Consider the following 9,505-nt stretch of genomic DNA (forward strand, 5'->3'; position numbering starts at 1 on the left):
CAGTCAGCCTTCTGGGATAAAAAATGGCATAAAACCATCTCAGAAAACGAAAGCACAAAGACCACACAACAGCCTGCTGAGCAGGGACCGTAAGACGCGTAACACACAATTAAGCAGGAAGAAAGGCTTTTGTTCGGGAAGTCCTTTTTTTTTCCCCAACTGATACAAAATATTTATTCAAAGTTATCTGTTTTATGAAGTCGTCTTCCCCCTCAGTAGCCTTGCTATAACTATATCCTTTACATCTGCATCATGTCATCAAAGTAATCTTCTCCCTTGAAATCGCCATTTTTTTAACATATGCATAAGTGACGCACGTGTGGAATGGCACTGGATAGCTCTTCTGTCACTTGCCACCCTATTTTTAGAGGCAAGATCTTCTATTCAATCCGAAGCTCACCTTTTAGCTAGTCTGACTGACCGAAAAGCTCCCGGGTTCCAGTGTCTCTGCCCCCAAATGCTAGGGTCACAGGCACTGGAGGCTTTTTTTATTTTATTTTATTTTATTTTTTTGACACACGGCCACCATTGCATGACCCATGTATAGGATCCATTTTATTTTCTATAAATGAGTATTTCCTTGCATACATGTCTGTGTAGCAACTGAGTGCCTGGTTCCTGTGGAGGCATCAGGAACAGAAACCCTTGGAACTGGAGTTACAGGTGGTTGTGAACCACCATGTGAAAGATGTAGTTTCCATGGTGGCAGCATAGCTTAAAAACATAACATGGAGGGGCTGGAGAGATGGTGCAGCAGTTGACTGCTCTTCCAAAGGACCCAGGTTCAATTCCTAGCTCCCACATGGCAGCTCACAACTGCCTATAACTCCAGTTTCAGAGGATCTGACACTCTCACACAGACATAGATGCAGGCAAAACACCAATGTATATACAATAAAAATAAAGAAATCACTTAAAAAGTTAAAAGTATATATAACATGGAAAGCCCGGGGTTATTTATAACCTGTGAGAGGGTTATTTGTTGGGTGGGGTCTGAGGTCGTCCTTAGAGACAGGGTTTTGTGATGCAGGGATACAGTTCAGCAACAAGATGAGAACTGATGAGGACAGGACCAGGTAGAGCCTGGGGGTGCCAGAAGGGCAGACTGAGTCGGCGCAGGAGGGCTAGCCAGTGAGGAGAGGTGACGTCCTCTGCCAGAACGGTGATCGCTCTTATCCACCCAGACATGTACCCAGTCCACCAAATTCATACTTTACAATCCACCCTGAGTATCAAGACTGCAAGAATAGCACATTTCCTATATACAAGTATCTTACAGCTGTACCTAAAAAAGGAAAGAAAAAGACACACATACTTGGTTAAGAGCTAAGATATCAGAACAACGCAAAATCAAACAAAATATCCACATTTGACAGCATTAATTCAACACATTGAGCACAGTCCCGAGTCTCCAATGGCTGAGAGCAGAAACTGCTAAGCAGACACCCCAGTGTCTCCTCCTCTGCACCCCCACACCGACAGTTCCCACAATACACTGCTGCACATGGTCAGGTGTGGTGGTGAACCCCTTTAACTCCAGCACGAGGGAGGCAGAGGCGGGTGGATCTTTGAGTTCAAGGCCAGTCCTGGCTATAGTAAGTAAGTTCCAGGGCCACCAGGGATACACAGAGAAACCCCGTCTTTAAAGGGGGGGGGGGGGGGGGGGGGGGGGGGATGGCTCGGAGGCACAGGACACTTGCTGCCAAGTCTGATGACCAGAGTTTGATTCCCACAACCTTGATTCCTAAACGGTGGAAACAAAGAACTCATTCCCTCACCCCCTGACATATATGCCATGGTACACTCACTTCCTCCATTCCAATAGATAAATAAACAAATAAATGTAATGCATTTAAGGGAAAAGAATGTGGATGTAGCCGGGCCAGCAGCATGCTGTGCAAGCCAGTATAAAGAAGGCCTGTTCCATGTGCTCACTGAGTCCCCGAAACTGCTCAGCCTCCACTGCCCAGATCCCAACCATTTCCAAAAGGGGAAGGGGGGGAGGGGAAAGCAGACAGTAAAAAGGGAAGGGAGGTGTAAAAATCAACAGACATGGTGGCCACCTCATTACCTTCCCTGAGCAGTGGCAGTGTGGTGCTGCCTAAATTGATGAATCCTATTTGTAAAGTCCTAGCTGGGGAGGACAGGTGGCCGGCCACAGGCTTGGACAAGGAATGCCATCAAGGCAATGGATGTAAAATAGGTAGTATCAATGCACTACAAAAAAGTCTTCCAAGCAGTCAACCGCAGTAGCAAAATATCCGGAAGACAAAGTCCTTAAAACACAAATATCCTTCTTTTCTTGTTTGTTTGTTTTTTACAAATATTATTCTTAAACAATTGTCCAAGCCACCAGGCAGGGGCTGGCAATGACTCAGTAGGAAAAGGTGACCTGCCCTTGATTCCTGGGATTCACATGGTACACACAGAGACCTGACTCCCACAGGTGTCTTTGGCCTTTATATGTGCGCTGTGGCACACATACACCCGATCACAATGACTAAAGAAATCTAATTTAAAATAAAAAAACAAAAAACGAACGGGGGGCTGGAGAGATGGCTCAGAGGTTAAGAGCACCAACTGCTCTTCCAGAGGTCCTGAGTTCAATTCCCAGCAACCACATGGTGGCTCACAACCATCTGTAATGAGATCTGGCGCCCTCTTCTGTATACAAAATAAATACATAAATCTTAAAACAAACAAACAAACGAACGAACCAACAGCAAGGGCTGGGAAAACGGCTCAGGGCTTGCTGCTCTTGTAGAGAACCTGCCTTTGTGTCTGAGCACCGAGGTTGGGTGGCTCACACCCATGATTTGATGCCCTCTTCCAGCCTCTTCTCAATCTGCATGTGGGCATGTGCCCACACATACATAAAAATAAAACTAATCTTTAAGACAACTAAGCATGGGGCTGGACAGATGGTTCACAGGTTGAGTACTGGCTATTCCTCCAAAGGTCCTGAATTCAATTCCCAGCAACCACATGGTGGCTCACAACATTCTGTAATTCAATCTGGTGCCCACTTCTGGCATGTAGGCAGGACACTGTATACATAATAAATAAATAAATCTTTGGAAAAAAAATCTCGGTGCTGGAGAGATGGCTCAGTGGTTAAGAGCACTGGCTGCTTTCCCAAAGGACCTGGGTTCAACTCCCAGTACCTACATGGCAGCTCACAACAGTCTTTAACACCAGTTCCAGGGATCTGACACCCTCATACAGACAAACGTGCAGGCAGAATACCAATGTACGCAGAATAAAAATAAATAATTTTTAAAAGGTCACATAGGACTAAAGTTCTCGTGAGTTCAGGCTGTGTAGAATCCCAAGAACAAGCTGCAATGGCAAAACCATGTTTTTCCATAGAGGCATTTACTTGAATAACACCAGCAAGCAATAATGAGGAATCTGAAATAAACTATCCACTACACCCGGGGAAGAGCATGAAAAAGCATTCCAAGAACAGTTCTGTGTTTGAAGAGACTGAGGTCACAAGGCTCGTCTTGTTTTCTTGGAGTGTCCTCTCAAGCTCTCAGAAGTCTCACAAGATTCCATTTCTGGACTATGTTCTAGCACAAGTGCACACCACCAAGACTGACTTTATTTCCATGGATTTAGGGGTTCCAGACTTTTGGGAGTTTCAGACTCAGGCCCTCATGTTTGCACAGTAAGCAACCTACCCACGGAGCTAACTCCCCAGCCAGCCCCACCTCCACGGCAGGTGTTTCAACTAAGAGCTTCAGACATGCTAGGCAAACTCCCTACCACTGGGCTCTAGCCTCAGTCCTGTATTGTTTTTCCAGACAGGATTTCTCTGTGTGGCTCTGGCTATCCTGAAATTTGCTGTAGACCAGGCTGGCCTCGAACTCACAGAGACCTGCCTGCCTCTGCATCCTGAATGCCAGGATTAAAGGCATGCATCACCACCACCACCACCACCGCCTGGCTTTGTACTTACTCTTTTAACTTGAGGATGCCTGCCTTTCTCCACACCTATGATAGAAACTTTTAGCTTTTCTTTTCTTTTTTTTTGGGGGGGGTGGGGTGGGATGGGGTTGAGACAGGGTTTCTCTGTGCAGCTTTGCATCTTTCTGGAACTCACTCGGTAGCCCAGGCTGGCCTCAAACTCACAGAGATCCGCCTGGCTCTGCCTTCCGAGTGCTGGGATTACAGGCTAGCTTTTCTTTATGTTGTTTGTTTGTTTTTAATTTTGTGAGTGCTCATGCATGTGAGTTCACATGCTCCGGTATGTGTGGAGATCAAAAGACTATGTGTGGGAGACTTGTCTCTTTCCACTGAGCAGGCTCCAGAGACCAAACTTGAGTCCTCAATCTTGGCTGCACATTATCTGTAGAGCCATATGACAGCCCTGACTTAGTCTTTAGAGGCAGAGACAGGATCTCTGTGAATTCTTGGCCACAGAGTGAGTTGCAGGACAGCCAAAGTAACATAGAGAAACCCTGTCTTGCAACTACTCGGCAAGTCAGCATCCCAACTAGAAAGGACACCAAATCTCTTTGCCTTTCTGGGCCTCAGTTGTAGAGAAGGTTTGGAGTAGTTGTGTTACAGGGAACCCACCAGAAAGGACCACACAGGCACAGTTTATAGCCAATTGAATGTCTTTATTCCAGCCAGTTGGGACCACACCCAGGCATTCAAGGACCTAGGTGTGGCCTCGAGTGTCCAGAACATGGAGATTTTAAAAGCAGAATCCTGGTATCTTGCCCAGCAGCTGCAGGGGGCTTTTCAGAAGCAATTTTAATAGAAGCTATGGTAAGCAGTTAGCGGGAGGGAGTTCCGTACAGGCAGACAATTTAACAGAAGCTAAATTAGCTAGGACATCCCAACGTTGGGTTCCAAGAACAGGGCTGGGTAATTTTCCATGAGATTCTCTGTCAAGGAGATCAAATTCTAGTTAAACCTGAAATGGCTTCAGCAAGACCACGAGATGGAGGAAGCTCTGCACTGTCTCGCCCTGTCACATGTGACCCCATGACTCTTTGCACCTCTTTTTTTTTTTTTTTTTTAAATAATTTATTTAACTTTATTTTATGTGTGTTGGTATGAAGGTGTCAGATCCCCTGGAACTGGAGTTAGAGACAGTTGTGAGCTGCCATGTGGGTGCTGGGAATTGAACCGAGGTCCTCTGGGAGAGCAGCCAGTGTTCTTCACCACTGAGCCATCTCTCCAGCCCCCTTTCCACCTCTTGAGAGTTGTAATCGCAGGACACTAGTCCTCAGCACAAGCCTTCTAGGGCTTTGTGTATCCTCAGAAAACTGCACCACTCCTTGGCCCTAGCTTTAGGATGCTCTGGCCTGTCTCCTGGGTCCAGCCCTCTACCCTCTATCTCCCTCCATACCCAGATCTAATGGCTAAAGACCTGTGATGAGTCCTAGATCTTGTCCTCAAGCAGCTCAGACAGAATGAAAGGAGGGAGCTAAGGTCACGGAGAAACTAACCAACCCGGGGCTCCTTTACCACACTCCTTCCTGCATCCTGTCCCCCCAATTCAGTCTCCCTCTCCACTCTTCTCCCCAGCTATGCACCCCAGAGGCCTGGCCCATGGACTTCTCCCTCGTTCCCAATCATGCTATGAATATCTTTATTAATGGGGGCAGGGATACACACACCAATGGAGCACATGTGGAGATCAGAAGACCACCTCATGGAGTCAGTTTCCTCCTTCCACCTGGGTAACAGGGGTAGCATTCAGGTCATTGGGCTTGCGTGATGAGCACTGTACCTGCTGAACCGGGTCATGCCATGCTCTTGATGCCCCATCTATGTCTCTGCACTTGAGTTCTCATCTGTGGACTTGTCCCCGGGTGATACATCATCTTTAGAAAGACCTGGAATTATTCCGGGCCACCAGAACCATGACTCTTTTATGTATCTTACGTTCATCTGTTAACAGCACTTAATATATAAAACTGGTAGCTGGCTATGGTGGCACTTGCTAAAAATCCCAGCGAAGTGGGGGATGGGACTCAGGCAGGAGGATCAAGAGTTCAAGGCCAGCTTTGGCTACCTCGACAAACTTTGTCTCAAAAAAGGAAACCTGAGCTGGAATGACTTCCTTCTATGTCTTTTTCCAGTAGGAGAATAACTCACTAGCATTGGAGTAATCACTCAATATTTGGTTTCTTTGAAGAAGTTGTCTATCACAGACCGCTCTGTAGGAGGCATGGAAGTCCTTGTGCTCACAGATCAGCACCAGGGGAAAGCAGGAAGGTTAAACACACCGGGCTGCTGGGCAGTGGTGGCACACTCCTTTAATCCCAGCACTCAATCGGCAGAGCCAAGTGGATCTCTGTGAGTTTGAGGCCAGCCTGGGCTACAGCGTGAGATCCAGGACAGGCACCAAAAACTGCACAGAGAAACCCTGTCTCAAAAAACCAAAAAACAAACAAACAAACAAACAAAAACAAAACAGGGCTGTCTCTTCAAAGAGAGAGATATACAACCCGTTTTCCTACCCAGAAGGCACTGACACAGTTAACAGCCTGGTGACCTCTGCGCTATCAGTGTGGCTAGTCTGTCTCAGTCCATCTACAGCACTGTCCTCCTCCAAACCCTTATCACGCTTGTTTATCTTGAACTTTCTTCTCCGTTTTCTTTAGAGCCCATCTTTCTGGAAGACGGCACTTTAGCTTTACAAAGAGTGTTGATGCAGTCCCAGCTTAAGCTTTGTTGTGCACATGGAATTGAGTTAATTATCACCAGGAAACTTCTTTTTGCTAATTGTGCTTAAACATGCCGAAAATAAACTACTCAGGGTCAGACTCTCAAAGTTTGAATCAACACCAGCTACTGAGTCCTGTTGAACAGAACTACCTTCTTATCTCCCTCCGATCATGACTCCGCTGGCCTGGTGGCTGCAGGGATCCCTCCACATCACCCCATCCCCCTGCCCAAGCCCACTGGATGGAAGGAAAGACTGACCCGGGCCCAGGCTGGTACTGTTTCTTGCCCTCCGCTCCTAGTCTTTAGCCTCACAGGCCAAACAGGGAGAGGTAAGAGGAGGCAGGTGCAGTTTAAGGCTTCTCGTTGTCCTCCTACCCATTCCCCAGAATGGCTGGAAAATTACACTATGTTCTCTGAGAAGCTAGGCTCAGATGACTCTGTCGGAAGCTTCCAGCTTTAGCCTAACGCTATTACTCATGCCTAATGTGAGAACTGAGTAGCATGTTTCTAAAGAGGAATGTTTAAAATACACACACTGCTCCAGGATGAAGTCTTCCTCATACCATTTAAGGATACGTATGCTCAGGAGCACAGTAAGGTTTTACTGTCGTTACCTGAAGAGGAGTAAGGAGAGCCAGCTTCATTGAAAGCTGCGCTATGCCAAGCACTGTGCCAGGTGCTGGGGGTGGATGAGTGGGAGCTGAGGAACCTTTCCCCTCGGGGCACTCTGGCAGCTGGGATTTGAATACCTCCACTTAGAGTTAACATTTGATAGCATGTAAAATGCAGACTGTGGAGTCAGACTTGGGTTCCCTGTTAACTTTCAGCCACTCAGTGACTATTTACTAAGGAGCTCCCACAGATCAGCGAGTGTGCTCCAACTGGGCATAAGATGGTGAGCTAAGCCAGACTGGATCCATGAACCCTAGTGGGGCTGACGACTGGGGTAGACTTGCAAAATTAAAATAAGTGCAAAACTATACCTTTATTTATTGATTTATTTATTATGTATACAGTGCTCTGTCTGCACATATCCCTGCAGGCCAGAAGAGGGCACCAGATGTCATTACAGATGGTTGTGAGCCACCATGTGGGTGCTGGGAATTGAACTCAGGACCTCTGGAAGAGCAGTTGGTGCTCTTAACCTCTGAGCCATCTCTCCAGCCCAAAACTATACATTTATAAAAGTTATGCATATAACGAATTAAAACCCACTACTGCTTCCAAAGGAGGCTCACAGGGCGGAGATGAGACGACATAGTGTGGTTTGTTCAGTTTATTTTGAGACAGGGTCTCACTGTGTAGCCCTGGCTGGCCTGGCACTTCCTATGTAGCCCAGGCTGGCCTCCAACTGACAGAGATCCACCTGCCTCTGCCTCTCAAGTGCTGCAACAGTTTGTCGACTAGTTAACTACAGGGGTGAAGGCGCTGAAGGAAGTGTGGGAGGTGACCAGCTAAAGGGGAGAGGAGGAGACAACATGTCTGGAGGGAGGCTCCATGGGCGCTGCCCATCCGAGCAGCCACTAGCCACACGGAAACAAAGGTCTGAAATTTAGTCCGTGGGACTGAAGAAGGTCCATTTTATTTTAAAATTAAAAACCAAAGCAAGGTAAATTTTAAAATATTTATGTTTAAGGATATTTTGGACAAACCGAGTTAAATGAAACAGTAGTCGAGTTAAGTTAATCTGTTTTGATTTTACTTTTAACAGTGTAGGGTCAAGTGCAGGCGCGGTAGCACTAGCCTTCAATCCCAGCACTCTGGAGACAAAGGCAGGGGATTTCTGTGAGTTGGAGATCAGTCAGAACTACATAGTGAGCCCCAATCTCAAAACCCCAGGGCAGTCTCAGCTACCCAGTGAGACCGTATCTCCAACAAACAAACAAACAAACAAACAAACAAACAAACAAAAACCCGAAAGGTGCTTTGGGTATAGCTCATCGGGAAAGCATGGGATCAGCGTGCACAAGGATCACTCAGGCAGGGTTCAACATCAAAAACCTGCTAGAATGACCGCAAGTTACAAAGGTGGTCTGTTTTATGTTTCTGTTGAACATAAAGCTAGATATGGTTAATTTTGAACGTAAATTTTCACTCTCTTGAAATGCACTGTGGCAAAGGTGGAGGTAAAGAAAACTGCTTGGAGACAGACCGCTTGGTTCTGTCCCTTACGGCTGGGATGACACCTAATGTACCCAGTAGGCCGCCAGGAAACATCTCCTGGATGGCCTATTTTTTCATTTACCAAACAGAGCACAATACACGCCGTTGGGACTTGAGGAATTTTGGAGGGGCTTCTCCAGTCCTCCGCCCCTTGTTCACTGGGCGACCTTCCTGGACCTCGGTTTCCCTTGCTCGTGGGCATACGAAGGAGGCAGGCCTGGCAGGAGCCAGTTTGCTACTTGGCCAGGAGTCCTCTGTCTGTTCGTCTGTCTTACCTGAAAGCTGCGGCGGAATCCCAAAGCCTCAGGGCGGGTTCCACCACGGGTCCCTCCGGGGACCCGACCAAGCTCTGGATGGCCGCCGGCACCCGCGGCCCCAAACCACCGGGAAGGGGCGCGCTTTGCTTTGTGGCCGGGGCGGGGGAGCCTGAGACCAGGCCATTTTGCTACTGTGAGTCAGGTCTGGGTCACTACACACTCCTTTCCCACAACAATACAGCCGTGAACTGGCCCAGCGGCGGCTGCACGCGGTTACCATGGCGACGGCGGCGCTACCCGGGGGCCGGACCAACACGTTTAGGGGGGCACGCCTCTCCTTGACTATGCCACTTGGCGTGTGAGCAGCTCCAGAAGACGTTCCCGAGGCCTTCCTCGCT

At 47.7% G+C, this 9,505-nt stretch overlaps 1 protein-coding gene across 1 annotated transcript in view; it reads right to left on the bottom strand.

The window, feature by feature from the left end:
- Fam227a (family with sequence similarity 227 member A) overlaps positions 1-9,402 on the bottom strand; it is a 57,200-nt gene extending 47,798 nt beyond the window's left edge. Inside the window, exon 1 of the mRNA XM_036209115.1 lies at positions 9,126-9,402. The gene's annotated coding sequence lies outside the window, so the exon portion shown is untranslated. The remainder of the gene's footprint in view (positions 1-9,125) is intronic.
- Positions 9,403-9,505: the final 103 nt, after the last annotated feature.

The sequence above is a fragment of the Onychomys torridus genome, chromosome 16 (genome assembly GCF_903995425.1).
Source record: "Onychomys torridus chromosome 16, mOncTor1.1, whole genome shotgun sequence".
NCBI classification, from domain to species: domain Eukaryota; kingdom Metazoa; phylum Chordata; class Mammalia; order Rodentia; family Cricetidae; genus Onychomys; species Onychomys torridus.